The 20,238-nt window shown below is 49.2% G+C and overlaps 1 protein-coding gene and 1 long non-coding RNA gene across 5 annotated transcripts in view; one reads left to right on the top strand and one right to left on the bottom strand.

Moving 5' to 3' along the window:
* The window catches only part of LOC107313179 (plexin-A4), a 403,220-nt gene extending 387,588 nt beyond the window's left edge, over window positions 1-15,632 (bottom strand). Inside the window, exon 1 of one of the 3 annotated variants that reach the window (XM_032449091.2) lies at window positions 15,488-15,632. The gene's annotated coding sequence lies outside the window, so the exon portion shown is untranslated. Of the gene's footprint in view, window positions 1-12,857; window positions 12,998-14,002; window positions 14,536-15,487 lie in introns of those variants that run through there. The other 2 variants (XM_015861239.3, XM_032449104.2) reach the window with 2 other exon arrangements.
* Window positions 13,491-15,184, top strand: LOC107313278 (uncharacterized). 2 transcript variants are annotated; one of them, XR_001554912.3, is made up of 2 exons: window positions 13,491-13,616; window positions 14,835-15,184. It is a non-coding gene; the product is annotated as an uncharacterized LOC107313278 (long non-coding RNA). The 2 variants fall into 2 exon arrangements; XR_014945490.1 differs by having other exon boundaries at window positions 13,511-13,624.
* Window positions 15,633-20,238: the final 4,606 nt, after the last annotated feature.

Below are 20,238 nucleotides of genomic sequence, written 5' to 3'. Positions count from 1 at the left end.
GCATCAGCAGAATAGGTGCATTACACACTCCGTTGTCATTGTTGAAGCTGCTTTAAATAGTCCAGTGGTGACTGCATTCAGTGCGTCTGCACAGATGCATCCAGGGTGTCCTGAGATGATACAGAGCAGAGCCCTGCTGCTGGCAGCCAGCCTGCAGAGCTGGTGGGAGGAAGGGAGGAGGCATCTGATCCAGCTATTCTGCTGCTAAAGCTCTCTGCAATCTATACATGTGTGTACAAACACAAACACCGGGAGGAGACAGTCTCAGGCTGCCTTCAGAATCAGAAGCAAATCTACAAGCTCCTTCAGTTTGCAAAAGATGGTTTAGGAGTTTACAGTAACCAAACCTGGGTTGTGCTACCCCCCAAAGAAAAGTTTTGTGCTTGCTCAGAGTGCTGCACGCAGAATGTCACCTCAGTCTCTAGTTGAATCCAGATCCAAACGCCATCTGCTTTATTGTTCTCTGTATAATGGCACCTGTGTCTAAGGCGAGGGGCATTTGTAACGTGGGAGTGTGGGAAGGCTGTCACTGTTGGTGAAATCCTGCTCATTACAAATGGAGTTCCTAATAAAAGGATGTAAGAGCTGGAGAAACACTGCAGAGGAGATGCTTGTGTGGTAAAAGAGCAAGACCCATCAGGGACTGTTCTCTACATGCCCTTCTGTACCCCACAGTCCATTGCAGAGAATAAGACTGCTGCATTTTCCTTCTCCTCCATTCTTCCCCAGGACAGAGGGAGCTCTAGCAGAGGAGCCAACACATGCATTTTCAGCAGTGCACAAATGCCAGGTACCACCAGTCCCACGCATTCCTGGCTTTCTGGGATGCAGACACCATTGCTTTGAGTCAGGAGCATCCCACTGATCTCAGAGAGCATCATGAGTGCTCCAGCCTTGGATCCTGCATGGCTGGGATGCTCAGACTGGGGCAGCAAGGGAGGCTTGAGAGACTACAAATTGATTTTCAGAAGTTGGATCCTGTAAATAATTTGCTTGGAGAGAGAGAGAGAGAAATGCAGTTTGTATTATTGACCGTGGAGCTTGACTGAATTCAACTTTGTCTTTCAATGGGTGATGCTGAACTTACTGGGAAGGACATGAGGAGCACGCTTGAGTGCTCCTCATGCAAAAAAGCACAGAGCTAAGGATGGACTGGGACACCTCCAAAAAGCAGAGAGGCTTAATAATCTAATAACACTTTGCCAGATGGGCCCTTGTGAGATCCACATTGGCAAACATACTCAGGAACTGTATGTACCAAATCTCACTCTACCAAGTCCATGGTTGTAGCTCAATACTATGGATCTGTCAAACTCCCACCTATCCTCTACAGTAAAAAAATCCCCATCAGAATGAGCCCGCAGCTCACAGATGCAGTCCCTCCCAATACCCAAGAGCTAGGATTAAAATTGCCACAGCATCCACAGGTGCAAAAGATGCTATCAGAATTCATTGGGTTGTTAATAACGAGATCTTTCTCCTCCGTGGCCATCTGCATCCCATACACCCACACAAATGTAGCACTTTAGCAGCTAGAACACTCATTTAGTGAAAAAAAAAAATCCCTATTTTCTCTGTCTTCCAATTGTGCACAAAAGGTAACAATCAACAGGTGGTTTCCCTGGTAGGACCCATGCAGATTAACACTGTGAGAAGCACCATGACCTCAGAACGGAGGTTTTCCTACGGAAGAAATAAGACAAATGAACCCTTCTTCTTTCCCTGGCTTTCTGTCTACAGCTCCCACACATCACTACCAGTGGGGCTTTAAAACTAAAACACACTGGGTCTACGTGTCTTGAATTTAGTCTGGAATTTTATCTCTTCTCTGTGTTTGCTCTGTGTTTGCTTGATCTTCCTGCCTTCCAAGTCCTACAAGTGCCACATGTTGCACAGCTGGATTCCTGACAGAGAAAGAAAACAGGAGGGAAGAGAGATTTATATACATACGTATATATATATGTATACACATACACACACACAGACACACACACAGACACACACTTGAATGCAATGGCCAAAGCTTTCAAAAATCAACTGCAAATTTCAGCAGAACAGTTTCAGATATCCAAGAGAACTACATGCAGGCAACAGAGAGCTCCTGATCCTCCAAAAATTTGCTTTTTGTAGGCAGAACATGAAGAAAAAGGACCTGGGAGTCTTGGAAGGTGTTGCTGCTCAGATACTCCTGATCAGCTCTCTCAGAGGAGGTTCAGGTTGGATCTTAGGAAAGATTTGTTCTCCAAAAGAGTGGTGAGGCATTGAAACAGGCTGCCCAGGGAGGTGGCAGAGTCACCGTCCTTCGAAGTCTTCAAGAAACATGGAGATGTGGCACTGAGGGATGTGGTTTAGTGGGCGTGGTGGGGATGGGTCAATGGTTGGACGTGGAGATATTTTAGTGCTCTATTCTAATCTTAGTGATTCTATGATGCTATGATTCAGGAAAAGTTCTGCAGAAAAGTCTTCAGCAAAGGCTGGAGATAGGACAGCTAGAAGGAAGAATAGATGTGTGCAAAAGTAAGGGAAACACTGACTCGTAATTCTCAAACTTTTAGTGTGCAAAGCAAGAAAAGCTAAAGAGATGAAAGCTCGCTCATCTGAACCAGCATTTTAAAGAACACGCAACCACATGAAAGAAAAAAAGAAATGAAGAAAATGTTTTTTTTCCTTGAAATCATCATAGAACCATCACAGAATCATTTGAGTTGGAAGGGACCATTAAAGGTCACCCAGTTCAACTCCCCAATGAAGTACTGCACTCCTTCCGCAGCAGGAGTGGGGAAAAAGTCAAAAACAAAGCAAACGAGAGATTCAGTTCATAAATAAGAGAGAAGGTCAGCTTTCTCCTCACCAATTCCCACAGGAATTGAGCACGGTATTTGATATAGGGCAGAGATTCGATTCTTTCCTCCACGTCAGCAGGCTGATACATCCACTTCCCACCTCTCCATCCACCTTCCCCATAATATTGCAGCATCACTGCAGGCAGGCTTGGGTCCCTTCTGCTGAGCAACTGCTTCAGCAACAACCTATTAGAGTTCAAAATGCATCTCCTTTTAACCCTGAGCTGAGAAAGGGGTGATTCTGTCCATGTTTTTGAGGATAGGCTCCTGCTTCAAGGTGCATGGAGACCTTGGAACTGGCTCATGATGGGTAGCAGTTGCACATCAGCAGAGAGCAGTAGAGGAGCAGGCTAGAACAAAACAATACTTGGAGACCACTTGTTTATCATAAAAGAAAACAGTTTCTGCTTTATTTTATAAGGAAGGAGAAGCAAAGAGGGAGAGACAGAGGAAGCAACCACCAAATGAAACTGCTGCACAGAAGGGCCGTGTGTTTCTCTTCCAGCTCACTATTACAACTCTACATGGCATGCTGTAGCTTTTATATATCCCCATGCAGGTAATGAGTAACCTCAACATTATCCTCCCCATACACATAGCCAAAAGGAGAGGAGGTACAGCAGGAGAGCATCTTGCGTGGACACATGGAGCTGCTCTTGGGGGAAAATGTGGTTCGATGCATCCCATGCATAAGCCAATCAGAGTGATGGAGATGTCTGCAGGAGCATCAGCGCGTGCAAGACCAAGCACTGAGAAAGCAGATTGTCACCAAGTTACAATCTGCTTGGGATCCTCTCCAGGCCTATGGCACCTTGCTGCTGCCCAGCTTGAGTGCTCATGGCCAAGCTCCAGCCAAACACCTTGGAGGGAGGAGAAGTGGTGCACAACCCCATCCTGCACCCTCTTTGTCACCAGCAGCATCTGTACCTCCTGAAAAAACACTGAAGAAACCCAGCTTGCAGAAAGCCACATTCCCAGACACAAAGGCTTCTCATAGAATCATTAAGGTTGAAAAAGATCATTAAGATCATGTAGTCCAATCTTTGACCCATCGCCACCATCATGCCCGCTAAGCCGTGTCCCTTTTCCAAGATCACGTTTCTACGCACATTTAGAAGATATGGAAGACACAGCTATGTGTATGTGCATGTGTGCAGATCTACTTAAAGGATAAAGGAACTCCAGCTTCAAGTGCAAATGGGAGAGAGAATTGGTAGTGTGATGCAGTGACTCAACCCTACTGTGCACCCCAATGCAGTACAGGGTATCCCATGGGCTCACGCTACAAACACCCAGTTTTACACTGGGAAACAACAAGGAGTTCTCTCTCTTTCCATGTGGAATAGGAAAAAATAGAGAGAAATTAGTATAGAGGTGGTCATACTGAGAAGATGCAAATCCTGTGCCTTGACTCCCCTGGGTGAATGTGGGAAGCAAGTCCTACCAGGTCTTATTGTTGCTAGAAAGATCAGCTGGGTTTGAATAGATGCTAAAAAACCTCAGTTTAGCTCAGATTTGGAAAGCTTTGGGAAGAGCTTTGCATCTCATCGTGTTCTGATTATTTACTTCTCCAAGCTAAGGAGAGACCTACTTCACACACTGCCTCCTGGAGAGGCGGAAACATCAGGCATGTAAAATAAGAAGGAAATCGACTTGATAGCTCCTTCCCCCTCCTTAATGGGTAATACTTTCCTAATTATGCCCGCTTGCCATTTCCTTTTCCTGTTTTATTTGAGACATTATGTAGAGAGAGATTTGTACTGGAAGTCATTACTTTCATTCCTTGGCGTCCCTTTGAGCTGCCTGACTTGCTGAGGCAGGCAAGGACAGAAGCTCCACTATAAAGGAGGAAGAAAAGCTTCCTCAGTGGTTCTGAAAGGTGTTCTTTCTCGTGTCCATCTCCTGCCATATGCACCTTACCTCCCTCCCCATCCTTTTCCCTCTTCCATTGGGCAGAGAGGTGCAGCACGAAGGATACCCTGGGCCTCCTGCTCTCTCTGGGCCATGGTGAAAATCTTGGGTAGGGAGTGTAAGCCAAAAGGCTGCAAAGATACTCCAAGTCCAGGACCCAAAGTAAATGCTTCCAGCTGGGGTTCAGGGAGAAACCTGATGGTCTCATAACTGATGGGATCCAAGATGGCATCAAGACAACCTTTCGATCATACCATAACCCAATCCAAACAGCTGGTGGAGAAAAAATAATGTTAGAAGCAAATCATAACCAGTCTGATCCCACTGCCACATGGGTGACCCTAACTAAGTCTTGTATTTGCTGCAGGCAGGCTCCTTCCTTTAGCACAGGTCCCTATTAGTGCTATGATTAATTGCAAAGAAAAGAGCATGGTAACAAAAACACACCTTCCTCCACTTGCATGCTTCTTGTGGGTGCATCCAGCCATCTGAGAGGTACAGAAAGCCCATGGGATTGACAGGGATTCTGGCAGAGGGGTGGGAATCAGCATTTAGACCCCCCTACATTCCTCTCTCTACCTCCAAGCTGCACCTGACAAGAAGGCCCCCAAGCTGTGCTCCTGCACCCTGGGTGTTTTTCTCTCTTCTCTGCAGGGAGCTCAGCTTCCAAGAAGGGAAATATAAAGCCCAAGGGGATTGACTTCAAGCAATGAAACAGGCCCTGTAAAGGAAGGTGTTTTATTCCTGCTTGAAGGAGTGCTTTAAAGAGCTTCCTTTTGTTTCCTCAAAGGCTGGGAAGGATGTTTCCCAGTCCCAGCCTGGCAGGATGGGGAGGGGGAAAGTGGAGAGAAATATGGGAGAATTCAGGGGCTCCAACCTGCAAATACCAGCAGAGATTTCCCCACATCCCACCTGAGGCATCCTGCACTGGTCCAGCCATTCCTGCATCCTTCCCACCCTGCATGGAGTTCATCCCGCTGCACAGCATCTTCAGCAGCAATCAATGGCCCGGTAAACAACATCTAGAAAACCTATATTATTGGGGCTTTTTTTATATCCTTTTTTTTCCCCCCCTTTTCCCCTTTTTGGATGGAGAGGAATAGTTGGGCCTGCTGGCCACACATTTTGCCCTCCACCTGCATGCTACGCTGCACCTGCACTGGGTGAAGGTGCAAAGCAGCGCCGCTGCTCCCAGTTTCTCTGGACATTTCTCCAATCCTCCAATCCATTCACCTCCTGGCCCCACCAAGCCACCCTTCTGCAGCAATTCAGCATCCTCAGAGCTACTGAGGTGTGAAGGACAGAAGGTTTCCCTGCAGAACCACCTCTGCAGCGCTGCCAGCTTTGAGGTGAAGCTGTGAATACAATTTTGCATCCCTCCTGCACTGTGCACTTCCCAAACCAATGGATTTTTCTGAAGACAGCTCTAAAAGGGGCTCACTGCAGGACACCCTGCTTCAGAAATCAAATGGAGCATTGCTCAGCACCCAGCCCTACAGGAAATACCTGTTCCTATCCTTGTACTTGGAGAAAAAGGGAGACCGCAAGGCAGGATGAGTCCCACTCACAGCTAGAAAGCAATAGTTGAGAAGCACAATTTGCTCTGCTTGGCATCACACAAGCTGCAAAAAGCCCTGGAGCAGCGTAGCCCTGCACTGCCTGGCCAGGTGCCCAGCTGCAGGAGGGCTCAGGCAGAGCAGGAGCCCAGGACAAGAGTGCTGGAGGAGCTTCCCTGCCTCCCAGAGCAGAAGGATGGGTTTGCAGAGAGGGGGGGACTTCAGCAAACAACAGGGAGCAGCGTATGCAAAGAGATAAGGGAAGGTATTTACCAGGCAATCACTACAAGGTCCTGTGAATATAGTATTTGTGATGGATGAATAGGCATATTATTACAGAACTTAATGCAAACCGGTTGCACCAAATGGCGACATGCGATTACTAGTTGGGAAATAACTAAGCTCATTATAATGAAACGCTTCACTCAAATCCCCCTCCAAAGGATGCATCTGACGGAGGAAGGAACCTGTGACGGGAACATGCAGGGGGATTTGTTTAACCAGATCAGCCTACTGGGCTGCTACAGCCTGGCTCATGGGGAAACACAACCCACCAACCTATGTGGATGGGGTGGGCAGCACCTCACACCCAGCACTGGGATCCTCCTGGCACCACCTTGCCTTTAAGAGATGAAAAGAAGCACCTTTCAATAATAAATAATAATGCTAACTATGTGTTTCTATAGCAACTCATCACCATAGCAGCTAAGCACAGGAGGAGGACTCAGGGCTGATCCTGCCTTCTTCAGGGTGCGGAGGCAATTGCCCCTCTGGGGGTGGCTCAGTAGGTGGACAAGCTATGATGGAAACCCTGAACTCATCCTCCAGGTTGTCCCCAAGTGCTGCCAAACCCCACATTCATTCAGGAGGACACCACAGAGAAGAGAGGGCAGCCAAAAAGGGGAGATGTCCTGGAGTACTTGCACAGTTAAAGAGGAGGAATTATCCATGCGAATACCCCACCTGGACGCACGTGCATGTCAGGTTAACATCTGACAATGCTCCACGTCATTGCTCTGCTTTTAGCAAGGATTGGAAATGTGTACCGAAACCTGAAAGAACAGAACAGGCTTCCCAAAACTGTCCAGAAAGTCATTTTCTTTAAAGCTAATAAGTCATGCAGACCTACTCACTGTAATTTGCCTTTTTATCCCCTAGATTACCCAACAAAGAAAATCTATGGAGAAGCCTTTGAGTAGCCATGCTACCAGCGTGGCTGTGCTCCCAGTTTACTTCCTCTCTCTTCTCTTCCCCCTCCCTAGAGCAGCCCAATGCCACCTCCAAAAGCCTCTTCCCAAAAGTCAGCAGCAGAAGGGGACATCAGCCCGGGACAGACCTTGGTGGCTATTGGCTATGTACACAAGGCTGTTTCTTAGGCTAGGAAGTTCCCCATCAGAACCTGCCTGGTTTTATCATCTCATTGACCAAACATGAGTCATTTGTAAAGAGAATTAGAGCAAACAACTGCAAGATGTTTGGCAGTCACTGCTACAAGACCAGGGTGCCCACACTTGGTAGGTAGGGAATAAAAGACTTGAAGGACGGGGATCACAGAGCAGCTCTCTGGTAGATCAGAGTCTCCCTTTGGCAAATCAAAGTCTCCCTCTCACAAATTAAAGTCCCCCTCTGACAGCCCAGAATAAGTTTTCATAAAGTAAAACAAAGCTGCATTACACACCAAGTACTTGCTATTCCATCAATAAGCAATTGTAACAGGATACACCTCCTTAGTCTCTAAATGAGTTTTATTTCCAGCACTACATTATGGACAAATCCCCAGTCACAAAAAAAAACAAAGCAAACAAACAACACAACAACAAATAAATCCCATTTCACAATCAAATATGCTCTAACCCAGCCAAAAGGGGCCACATGTGCACAATGAATCCGCGATTCTTTTCCCAGCTTCCCATCTTTTTTTTCAAGGAGGGGAAAAAGAGGGAAGAAAATGAGGGAAGAGCTGATAGAAGAAATGAAGTGGCAATTTCCCCGTTCAGCTGGGGATCAATACATGGGCTCATCATGGTTCCTGATTCAAAGGGCTCGGCTCTCAGTGCCCAAGCCCAGATTGATACAACTCCAGTGCTTGACTTAGAAGCACTTCATCTTGGCAAGATACTTTTAATTTAAGTCTCGCTGCAGTCGGGTACGGAGCCATCCAGGGTTTGATTTACTGCTAATTCGTCGCTTCGATTCCTATAACTCTACACTCAGTCACCAAACAGTTTAGTGTGGAGACGCTCAGCAGTGCAGCTCTTCATGAATGAGCACCAAGGGGCTGCTGGTGGCCAGCAAGCATTCCTCACTTCAGACGCAACAACAAGTAAATAAATCACAAGCATTACAGGCAGTTTCCAAGTCCAGCATCGCTTCATGATTCCAAAGGAAAACAATACTGAGACAAAAACAACTCCACCACCCTCGTCTTTCCTCCCTTATGAAATGTTTTATGCTGAAGGTGAGCCAGCAGGTGGGTTAGGGAAACCTGACTGAGCTTTGTGTGTCCCTGTTCAGTGATGGGGAGTTGGACTAGGGGACCTGTAAAGTCCCCTTCCAGCTCAAACCATTTTATGATTCATTTACATGCATTTGATGCAGTATTGGCTGTGAGAGTTCACCAAGCGTCAAGATTTATTCCCCTGTCCCTCTGCATAACCTCTGAAGAAGGGGAAATGTATGAGTATACATCATGCAAGTAACTGTAATGGAAACCTACCCCATATTATCTGCATCAGATCCACACATTCACGCTGTCAGAAGGACAAGGGAGATTCAAGTGCCAGTCAGCTCCTGTAAATTTATAGCTAATGGTTTGTTGGGGAAGCCCCGGCAGAACAGTCGTGTAGGGATAAGGCAGGTGGAAGGAATTTGCAGGTCAGATGTGAAAGCTGGGAGAGATGGCAACATGAGGTCTCCCTTCTGGGCCACCAGTGCAGATCCTGCCTCACTCAGCTGTGGTTTTCTTTAATTCCTATGCGAAAGAAAATCAGTCTCCTATTTCTGGAGTCGGGATTTCAGTTTACATGGCATGTGGGATTTAAAACACACTTGTTGGCAGCATGGCCTGGAGTTAAAGCAGGTTGCAGAGTTTGCAGATGACTTCTCTCTTTCTACAGAAATCATAGAATCATTAAGGTTGGGAAAGACCAGTAAGATCATCTAGTCCAACCTCCAGAAGAAGTAGAAAGAACAAGTAGAAAGCTACTTGTTGATACGCACCACAGTGGGGATGGAGGTTTCAGCCCAACTCATGCTCAAGCCTTCAGGCTCTCCAGTCCCGAGCACTGGGCTTCTTCCATGGGAACTCTGCTCAGCAGAGTTGAAAAGCAAGCTTGACGCCAATGAATGTCTAAATTAGATGACTATTGGATTTCCAGGTTAAAGGATGCCCATTCAACCTGATCTAGCTGTACCCTTTCATTGCAGGGGAGTTGGACTAGGTGGCCTTTAAGGGTCCTTTCCAGCTGGAATAATTCTATGACTCTAGAGATATCCAAAATGAGATGGCCATTGGATTTCCAAGGCAAACGACACCCATTCAAAGTCACAGGACAGATACGAACTGCACTGGCTCCCACTGATGCAGAACACAGTCTTGGAGACCCTTATCTGCTGTAGCGTATTATGAGATATCATAGAATCACAGAACCATAAAATGGCTTGGGTTGGGAGGGACCTCAAGGATCATTAAACTCCAACCCCACTGCTGCAGGCAGGGCTGCCAACCTCCACATTTAATAACAGCCCAGGCTGCCCAGGGCCCCATCCAACCTGGCCTTGAACACCTCCAGGGATGGACGGGGCATCCACAGCCTCTCTGGGCAGCTGTTCCAACACCTCACCACTCTCATAGTAAAGAACTTCCTCCAGACATGATCAAGCACAGAAAAAACCAAACACATACCAATGAAAAACAAAGAAAGCCGGACAGTTCTAGTAGGATGAATCAAAAAAAGCACCTCAAAGAGGAATGTCAGTTCCAGAAAATCACCATGCAGGCTGTCAGCATCACAACACATCTCACATCGCTCTATTTCCAAGGGTTCTTAAAAACATTTTATACATAATTTCAAACATGGAAACCAAAGTTCATGGGAGCACAGCTGCCCCGTGGCCAGAGTGCTCACCCAGGACAAGGTTTTCTCATTTTTAAGTATTTATCTGTCATTTGAACTGCAAAACTTTCACTCTTAAAAGTGTCTTGTTCTGACCATGCACTATTTCTGGCTGTTGAAGCACGGGCTCAAGGGCAGCAGATCACTCACTGCTCTCACTCCCAAGGACTGTGTGGGGCTCAGTCTCTATTTCATGGTTGTTAGTGAGGAGTCCTACCAGTAAATGGCGCTTTGATGGAGCCTCCTGCCTCTCCGTGCCTCAGTTTCCCTTTTTTTTTTATGGCAGAGAAATGAGTGAAAAAAAAATCTGGAGAGCCTTTTGTATGTATTTCTGCTTTGTGTTGTTAGGATCCTATTTGTTTAAAGTCAGCTTCTTGAGAATTCCAACCTAAAGGATATAAAGTGCTTTTCAGTCTGATGACAGCCATGCATGGAAGCACACCCACCACTAACATCCTGCAGTAAGTCAGCAGTGCTGCCCAGACTCAGCGCAGACGGGAAGTCTCGTAGCCTTGGGCGCCTGGAGGGGCTGATGTCCATTAAGGGAGCCTTGCAAGCCATAAGGAAGGAGTAAGAAAGAGCCCTCTGAAGCCTCTGTTCAATTCTGGTGGGAAGCAGAAAGGGCTTTTATTTTATCTTATTTTTTTAAGCACCAAGACACTTGAGGGTTTTACAGTGGGAACCAATCCAAACACCCCCAAATCATGCGTTCTTAGCTGGGGAGGGGCAGGGCATGAAGCTTTGGAGACTCACTACTGTTGCAGCGTAGGGCAATACTGGGTTTATGTTGCCATCAGCAATGGGAGACTTCACTTTACAGGGGGATTGTGACAAATAAATAAAGAAGAGCCCAGAGATTCCAGGATCAGATGATCACAGAAAAGTCACTGTGCCTGAAAATGTCTATATGCAATGGCAAGACACAAACTTTGGCACAGCTAGCTCCAAAACTCAAAAGCTCTACCTCTAACATCCTCCCAGTGCAGGATCCCTATGCGCTAGTGAGTAGAACACGAACTCACCGTGCCAGCATCATTCTCTGCTTTTTAGGAAGATTTTCAGAGTTCCCTTCCAAATAAGAAATTAATTCCTATGCAGTGTTAACCCTCAATACACCCGAGCATCCTAAGACCTTGCAAAGCTTTTCATCCTCGGGCTCACAAGCGCTCAAATCAAAGCTCAGCGCTCCGCAAAGGAAGCAGGTTGCGCTGCATTGCATGAGGGAAATCAGGAGACAAAGCAATTCAGGAAAAGGAGAAAGGCAGTACAAAAGGGGCTCCAGCATCCCTCCTCCTCTCCCCTCCTCTCTGCCTTCCTGCTGCCCCCCGGGATCTGCCTGCTGAAACTGCTGCCTCCCCGGCTTTGCAGTGCCGCATCCACGGGGCTGTCTAGCACTGCGAGCACAGCAAGGCAGGCTGGCAGGTAAAAGCTTGGATATTTCCTCTCCCAGTGGAGAAGTTCAGCATCTCTCTTAGGATTCATGCTAGCACTCAGCCCTCCGCTGGCCAGGCTCACTGATTTAACGGCAGCCTTCAGCGGCTACCAGGCAGCTACGATCATCAAGCGAAAGCTTCCCAACAGCACTGTGATTGATCATCAGGCTGTATTCTAAAACACCCGTCTTGGATATAAACAACGCTTAGATCATGCAGATGTCATCTATTTTGCATCGTATCGAGATCGCCACGCATGGAAGAGGGGATGGGAAGGAAAAGGCTCGGAGTGGTCCTCCAGGAAAGGAGACACCCCCACGGAGGATGGGTCTGGGCAGGGGAGGGAAGAAAATCCCTGACTTTCGTGATGGGGTTGCGTGTTGTAACCTGGTTGCGCACTGAAAGCAGACACACATCTGTTGCTCTGCTTGAAGCCTGGCTTCGGCAAAGGGTCCCACTCACAAACAAACAAACACACGCTTAAAGCGCGGCTCTCATCCCTCAAACCTTAAGGCAGTGGCTCAGCTGGGAGGAGGAAGCACCTAATCTCACAACGGGAGGCACACGCTGTAATTAAAATCACAGAGACCCCATGCACCAGCAGTCCCACCCGCTCGCGGATTTAAGCGGCTCTTATAATTAAGACCCAGGTGAAGCAGAAGGCGGATAAAGAAGTTAGCATGCTTTATGCCTTCTGAAATGTTTGTGCACGCACAAGATAAGACCCCAGAAGGCTGCAAAAAAAATCCCTTTACACCATTGTTCCCCTGGAATAGGAGCATCCCCGGCAGCCCAGGTCCAAACCTCCCTCCTTCCATCACTCTCCCCTGGACACTCGCATCCACGCCCTTCCCAAAACCTCGCATCCCGATGTCGGAAGGAAGCCATGAAAAATCAGGTGTGTTTCCAGCGAGCTGCCTGGCACGGCTGGAGGGCGAAGCAGAGAAGACGTGGGTTGGAAGTTTACAGGGAGAGGAGCGCGGCCGCGAGCTTCCCAACCTGGTCACTTCCACGAAGGCAAATCCACCGTGGTGAAGGCTGAGTCCCTACCCAGAGCCAGGAGCAGATGGGGCCCCAGGAGGAGGGTTTCCTCTGGGCTGGAGATGGAGCAGCAACACGCAGCCGCTCCAAACCCAAACAGCACTTAGCACTGCTGGGGTTGAGCAAGTGGGTTTGTTTATCTGGGAGGAACTCATCTGCTGCCGGAGTATTATATTTCCACCAAAACCATGTGCAGCTCGGTGTTTAGATCACTTCTCCTTGTCTACATCATTTAGGGGCATATGTCTGATAAACGGAGAGCATCAATACGCAGGTTTCGGTTGCAGCACACACACACACACACGCGCGCGTACCGAGGGAGGGGAGGGTTTATCAGCACCGATTCCGCAGCCGGGATTTAGGCAGCCAAACTCCCCAGCACCTCGCAGGAAGGGAAATGATGGGGGTCACCCCCTTCTCGCTCAGGTGTTCCCCACCGGGGGTGGCCCCTGTCCCCATCGGTCACCCGGGAGGCTCCGATCATCCCTGGGAAAAGGGCTCAGCCTCCAGCTGCAGCCTCATCGGGAAAAGTTTGCAAATGCCTTCAGCCCGGAGGAGGCAATGGAGCACAGAGGGAGGGAAATAACCCCCCCCCCCCCCCCCCGGCAGTAGGAAAACCGCTGCCGGGAGTAGCCAGGAGCTGCGACGCCGGAGCTCCTTCCATCGGGGAGAAAAGTTGAGCTTTGTGCGAAAGGAGAAAAACCACCGAGGATGCGGGTGTGGAGGCAGGAGGGGGGTGCAGGCGGGGCGGGGGGGTGGGGGAGTGAGAAGGGGGGAACATCGGGCAACGCGTTCCCTTCGCTCTGAGGGTGCGGAGGATGGAGGATCCGGGGGGCTCCCCGCCGCGACCCCCCCCAGCGTCTTTCTCATTCCGGAGGGGCCGTGCCCAGCAGCCCCTGACTCAGCCCCGCTGCTTGCGGGGGGTCCCTGCCCGCCGGCCCTGACCCCCTTCCCACAGCTCTATGGGTGGGGAGAGGCGGTGGGTTCTCCCCCCGAGCCCCCCCTCAGCCGTTCCAGGTGCATAGGGCAGGTACCGCTGCAGCCCCTCCCGGGCATCCTCCCCTCCGGTCCCCGCTGCCCGAGCAGGGCGGGAGGTTCCTTACCTGGGAAAGCTCCTCGCTTGCTTTTGGGTGGGTTTTTATATATAAATATATATATTATTCTTTTTCCCTCTCCTTTCCCCCCACTTCAGTCTTCAGAGCAGGCGCCGCATTGACACTGCAGATGGTCTCTGTGTGTGTGTGTGTGCGTGTGCGTGTGTCTCTCTCCAATCCCAAATACTCCACGGAGGCGGAACACGGAGGAGCCCCTCTCTCTGCACTGGGCAAACCGCGTCTGGCTCGCCAGAGAAGCGAGGGGGGGGGGGGGAAACAGCTCCAGTTTTCACTCCCCCCCAACCCCCCCCTCTACACTACACCCTCCTTCTCTTCCCCAAATCACCCCCTCCCTCCTCCTCCTCCAGCCTTTAAATCAGCGAGGGGGGAGAGGAAGGGGGGAGGAGGACGAGCAGCCGAGCAGAGCGGGCGGGGGATGCGCTACGGGGCCATACCCGGCTCCGCTCCGCGCTCCGCGGCCGCCGCACCGCTGTCCGCCCGCCGGGGAGGGCTCGCACTGCGGCTGTCTCGCCAGCCCTTCCTCCCTCCCCAGCCCTCCTCCTCTCCAATGGTGGCTGAGGAGCGGGCTTTGACACCCGAGGCTCTTTTGCAAACAGCCGCACACACACACACACCCCTCTTCCGAAAAAAAAAAAATAGTGTATATATACATATATATTAATGATAATAATAACGAAGCCGGAGAGGTGTGGAAGGGAGGCAACGCCAGCACGGGGATGGATAATAACAATCATGTTTAAAAACCCCTTTCTATTATTCTTCTCTCTCTCTATATATATATATATATTTCTTTTTTATTCTTTTTTTTTTTTCCCCTTAGCTGTGGCCGCTCGCTCCTCCTTTCACCGAGCCCACCCACCTCTGGGAGAGGAGAGAAAGCGAAACCGACCCTCTCCCTTGGAGAATCGGGATCTGAAGCCGCTTTGCATCGTCCCGAAGTTTACAGGGGACGGGGATGAAGACGGGGATGGGGCTGCGAGCGCTGCCGCCGCCGCTCTCCCACGGCAGCACTCGGGCTGCCTTGATTTCTCCCGGTGCCTTCCCTCACTCCTACTCACTACTGACACCTAGGATCTCCAGCCTGATTGGGCTAATTGGGAAATGTGGCTACCCACCCTCCTTTCCCCCCCGTCCTCCCCCCAATAGATAAATAAATAAATAGACAGATAACGTAGGGAATCAAACGCATCTCTGTGACTCCTCCACCCCCCAAGAAAAACCCTCCCCGGCATCGCTGCTATGGTTGGCATCTGCCTTTCCCTTCCTTCCCCACCCCGAGTACTGCTGCTTTCTTCTGGCCAGGACAAAATGCTCAGAGTGGGCATAGGGAGGCTCAGAGGAAGATCAACTTCTCAGCTTGGGTGAGCAATAATCCTAAAGAGAGGCTGAGAGCTGCTCTGCTCTCCGGGTCTTCATTCAATTCCAGGCAGCTGCAGGAATAAGAGTGTTTTTTTGATAGCTGTTATGTCTTACCTTTGGAGTTTTGCATCCTGGTGTTGCTGACCAGGCTGACCCATGGAGCGGATCCCCGCTTGCTGAGCTCAACACCCAAAATCCACTCTGCAAATAATATCAGGGCTCTCAGAAAGCAGAGAGAGCAGCAAGCGCCAAGGGAAGTGATGCTCTCAAGGTGTTGCTATAGCACAGCAACAGGGCTGCCTCCCCGCAGAGCCCAGAAGCCACGAGGGCAGGCAGGGAGGGATGGGAGCAAAGGAACCCAACAGGGAGATCTCTGCTTGCAGAGCTTTGGGGCCTATAGTGAAACACCGAGAGGATGGGCAGGGGATAGGGTGGGTAAAGGGACCTGAATGGGAGATCTCTGCTTGCAGGATGTAGGGCTGGGATCAGAGGGATCCAGTGGGGAGACCTCTGCTTGCAGAGTGTTGGCTATGCTCACACTGGAATACTTTAGGGAGGAGGGGCTGCTCCTCCTGCTGCCCCCCATCCTCCCAGCAGGACCCAGGGATGTCGAAGAGTGTCCAAGCAATTCCCACTCTCTTGGAAGTACATAGAACAGCACCAGGATCCCCCTCCTCCCCACAGCCTGCACCACTGACAGGAAATAAAGGCTAATCCATGCTTTGTATTTTTAATTATCTTAAATTTAAGCCAGCAGACACGGGGGCTGGGGGTGTCTATTTGCATCCTCCGAGGTATTTATTTTTAAGCAAGACCATGTTTTCCTTTAAACTAAGTTTTATCTCCCCGTGTGCCTGTGTGTGCTCATGTGTGTGTGTGTTTTCCCTGAGCCCTGGTTTACATTTCCTGATGGATGGATGGATGGATGGATGGATGGATGGATGGATGGGGATTCAGTGTCTTTCCCCCCCACCCCCCACCCCTTTTTAAAGGTGGTGCATAAAATGTATTTATTATTCTTTATCTCCTGCCTCTTGCAAGGAGTCATTTGTTTTCATTCAGAGAAATGAATGCTATGCGAAGCCTGAAGAGTAATAACACAGCAAAATGACAACGGAAGAGCGAGACGGAAATCTGAAAGATACAATGGCAGGTTGGTAACCTCTAAAGATCACCGCTGTTGTGAGCAGTACAGAATTATTTAATGTCCAGTCTGGCTTGCAGCTCCATTTAATAAAACATATGAAAATCTCTGGGAAATTTGGGCTTGCATTTAAAACCCGGCTGTTCTGCTGAAAAAGGGATAATCTGGATACGCTGAGATTATTTCCCACTATCTGGAGAGGAGGAAGAAATGAATACGAATTCTTTCTGCTTCTTAAGACAATGACACGAGTCAGCGTAGCCCCGGGTTCATAAAGGAGTGACAAATGAGACTTTATTTATAGGCCTTTTAGTGAACTAGGCAGTGGGGTATAGCTGGAAAACCCAAATGACCTCCCCTGACCCACAAATAGCTGCAGAAAAAGGACTTGAGGACAAGAAGAGCCTGGGCTCACCCCGTTGTCATCGTGCGATGTTTCACCCATCATTGTGGTGACAGCAAAGATCATGGGTGAAACCCTAACGGGGCTCAGCTCCAAAGGGCTCAGCATCATCTGGGAAGAGGCAAAAATCAAAGAATCACAGCGTGGTCCGGGTTGGAAGGGACCTAAAGGATCACGAAGCTCCAACCCTCAGTCAAGTTATCTTTACTCAACCAAGCTCAGCACACCCACACATGCACCCATCTCTCAGCCCCACCACATCTCTTGGGTCTCCCATTACCTCCCAAGTGCCAGCTGCCCCTCTGAAAATAAAAAGCCTGAAAAACAAATAAACGAAGGGAGGCTGCAATAAGCCCTTGCTGTTGTTTCGGCTTCCTTTGTTTGTTTTTCCTTGCCCCCCCCCCCCCGCCACGTTACAAGTTTGTTAAACCGAGCCGCTGTTTTAAGTTGCTAAAAGCCGGATCTGCTCCCTCTCCCTCGCGAACGCTCGTGAGGCTCCGCTAAATCCTACATTGCAGCGCCATCTGCAGCGGCCGCCCTGCAAAACCCGGCAGAGGGGCGAGACCCTGCGAGAGCCCCAAGGAAAGGAGGAGGAGGAGGAGGAGGAGGAGGAGGAGGAGGGCGGGGGATGGATGAAGAGCGAAAAGCTTCTTCCTTCGGGTTGCTTTTTCACCACCAGCCCTTCCATCCCGTTTCTCGGGTTTGCGTTTCGGTCTCTCCGCGCAGCGTTCCCCGCTGATGGCTTTCTAGTGGTTTTGGAGGGTGGAAACATTGATTGGGAGACGTTTTGTTGCTGGTCCCAGAGCTTTGTGTTGGCGCCCGTGAGATCGTAGGCAGGGATGGGATCAGCTCTGCCTCACAAAGAAGTTTTCGGGCTGGATGTTGGCTGTCGGGTTTGCTGTGTTGTCATCTGTTAGCAGCTTCGAGAAGGGTCGTGTTGACCCAAAATGAGACAGAAATATTATGTGACAGGAAAAGAAAAACCTACAGGAAAAGAAGGCTTTCACTGGGAAATGCAGAGTTTTGCCATTTGGTCATCAGCTACTGCCTTGCCCTTCAGTTCAAGTCTCTCTGAAAACAATTTCCAATGACCCTTAAGGGGATTCAACCAATCCTTCTTCAGTTTTCCCCTTGTTCCAGGGTGTCTTTGGGGTCTTGGGGTTTGTGCTTTGGTTTATATGAGACACCAGTGGTGTGCAGATGCAGAGCAGCACAGTTCAAGGCACCCTCTCTACTCTGACACTCATTTGCTGCAGGACTTCTGGCAGTCCCTTCCCTTCCCCATCAGTGCTTTCAGGTATATTCTGGGGGCACAGATTTCTTAGTATATGATTTTTGTAAGTGGAACCAAACTCCATACCAAACTGGTATGAGCCATGGACCTGCAGGAGCTGTGTGCCCCCTACTCTAGCTTTATTCCCATTGCTCCTTCACACGAGTGTATCTCCAGTCCATGCTAACATCCGGGTTCAACTACTAGATCATCCAGCCCAGGTGAGTTTCTGGGTGTTTTCTAGTGTTATTCAACCCATATTTTGACCCTTTGTTGTAATATCTACACTCCCTTGGATACTCCTCCCATTCCCCCTTTTGTGCCCCCCTTTTGCAGTACATCCCTACTTCCACCCACTTCAGTTTGGATATTAGGAAAAAATTCCTTTTCTGAAGGAATGGTCAGGCATTGGCACAGGATGCCCAGGGAGGTGGTGGAGTCACCATGCCTGGAGTGTTCAAGAAACATGTAGATGTGGCACTGAAGAACTTGGTTTAGTGGGCATAGTGGGGGTGGGCTGATGGTTGAACTGGAAGATCTTATCTGTCTTTTCCAACCTTAATGATTCTAGTGTTCTATAATCTCTGCCTCTCCAGTTCTAGTGCAGGTAGAGCCCATCTTTCTTCCAAGTAGACATCAGGATTAGAAAGATGCTCATTCCCCGCCAAGAGGGGATTTATCATATGCTCAGAGTGACAGCATCATCTGCATCATCTTCCCATCTTATCCCTGCCCCAGCCTCATACTGCAACTCATAGCCATCCTTTCACTCTCCCTCTTGAAACTCCCCTGTGAACAATTTTTCTCCTTCCCCCTTCAAATATTTGTTGACCATTATCGCCGCTGGTCACACCCAGATTGTCATTTGTCCAAAGAAAACAGAAGGAGGATGGCCACAGAAAAGGGGCAGGTGGAAGGAGGCGGGGAGAAATGGGAGCCAGGGGAGCAGTCAGGCAATAATGATAAGGGGAAAATAAAACACAGGCTGTGGCTGTAGAATTAAATGAGAGGATGTGTGAGAAGGGCTACTTCAGGCTGCAGGAGATGGGCAAAAAGGAATCACAGAAGCATAGAATATCCAAAGCTGGAAGGGACCTGTAAGTTCAGCTCCTGGTTCCACAAAGGGCAACTCCAAAACCAGAATGTATGGCTGGGAGCGCTGTCCAACTATATGACTGAAGTGTTGTCCAGAAAGCAGGCAGGTGGAGCAATAAGATACAACCAGAGGAAAATGGGCACCCTCGTTATTTTTATTTCATTTTGAAGGATGATGCAAGTGGTAAGAGCCACCAGTTCCAGATCTGGAGGGCTGGAAAGCATCATCAGGAGTGGGGAGGTGTTCAAGATGGAGGGATGAGATGGAGGAATGGATGGAGAGGTGGAGGAAAGGAGGGTAACTGATGAAGGAGAGGGAGGCTGGATGCTGGCACTCGAGGCACACAGTGTGAAAGGATCCAGCAGGGAGATGCAGCGCTGAAATTGGAGGAAATCCAAGGGAAAACAGGACAGCCTAATGAGGGGAAGGGCCTAATCCAGAGATTAAGGCTTTAATTTGGGATCTGAGATCCTGGCTTGGTCACGCTGCTCTGATACTGTTCCTCTGTGATGGTGCTGGCTGGGTCCTCAGTGGGTCAGAGAGGACATGCAGCAGTGTGTTTATAAAGCCTCCTTGCTATGAGGCTTCGACATTCCCCTTGCTCAGAGAATATCTACCCAGCCACCTACTTCCACAAAACTTTTAGGATGATTGTCTCTATCTGCCCCCAAAAGCAATGGTGGGGACAGATAGACAGCATGGTTGCAATACGTGTGCTTTGTTAGCACACAAGGCTATAAAAAAACACAACTACAAACACAAATGAACAAACAAACAAACAAAAAGTAGACAAAGGAGCAAGGCAAACCCAGCATTTGTGATTTGGTTTGTTTCAACTCTCTGATTCCTTATACAATTTCTTGGAAACAGGAGGGAAGGAGAAGGAGGGAGGTTAGCCCGTGTATTTTAGCATGTGAGGTTGGCAGCACACGTGGAGTTACCCACTTAG

Source organism: Coturnix japonica, chromosome 1 (genome assembly GCF_054131305.1).
Source record: "Coturnix japonica strain WE chromosome 1, WE-NBRP24, whole genome shotgun sequence".
NCBI classification, from domain to species: domain Eukaryota; kingdom Metazoa; phylum Chordata; class Aves; order Galliformes; family Phasianidae; genus Coturnix; species Coturnix japonica.
The sequence above is the reverse complement of the archived record's forward strand: the minus strand, read 5'-3'. Positions and strand labels throughout refer to the sequence as shown.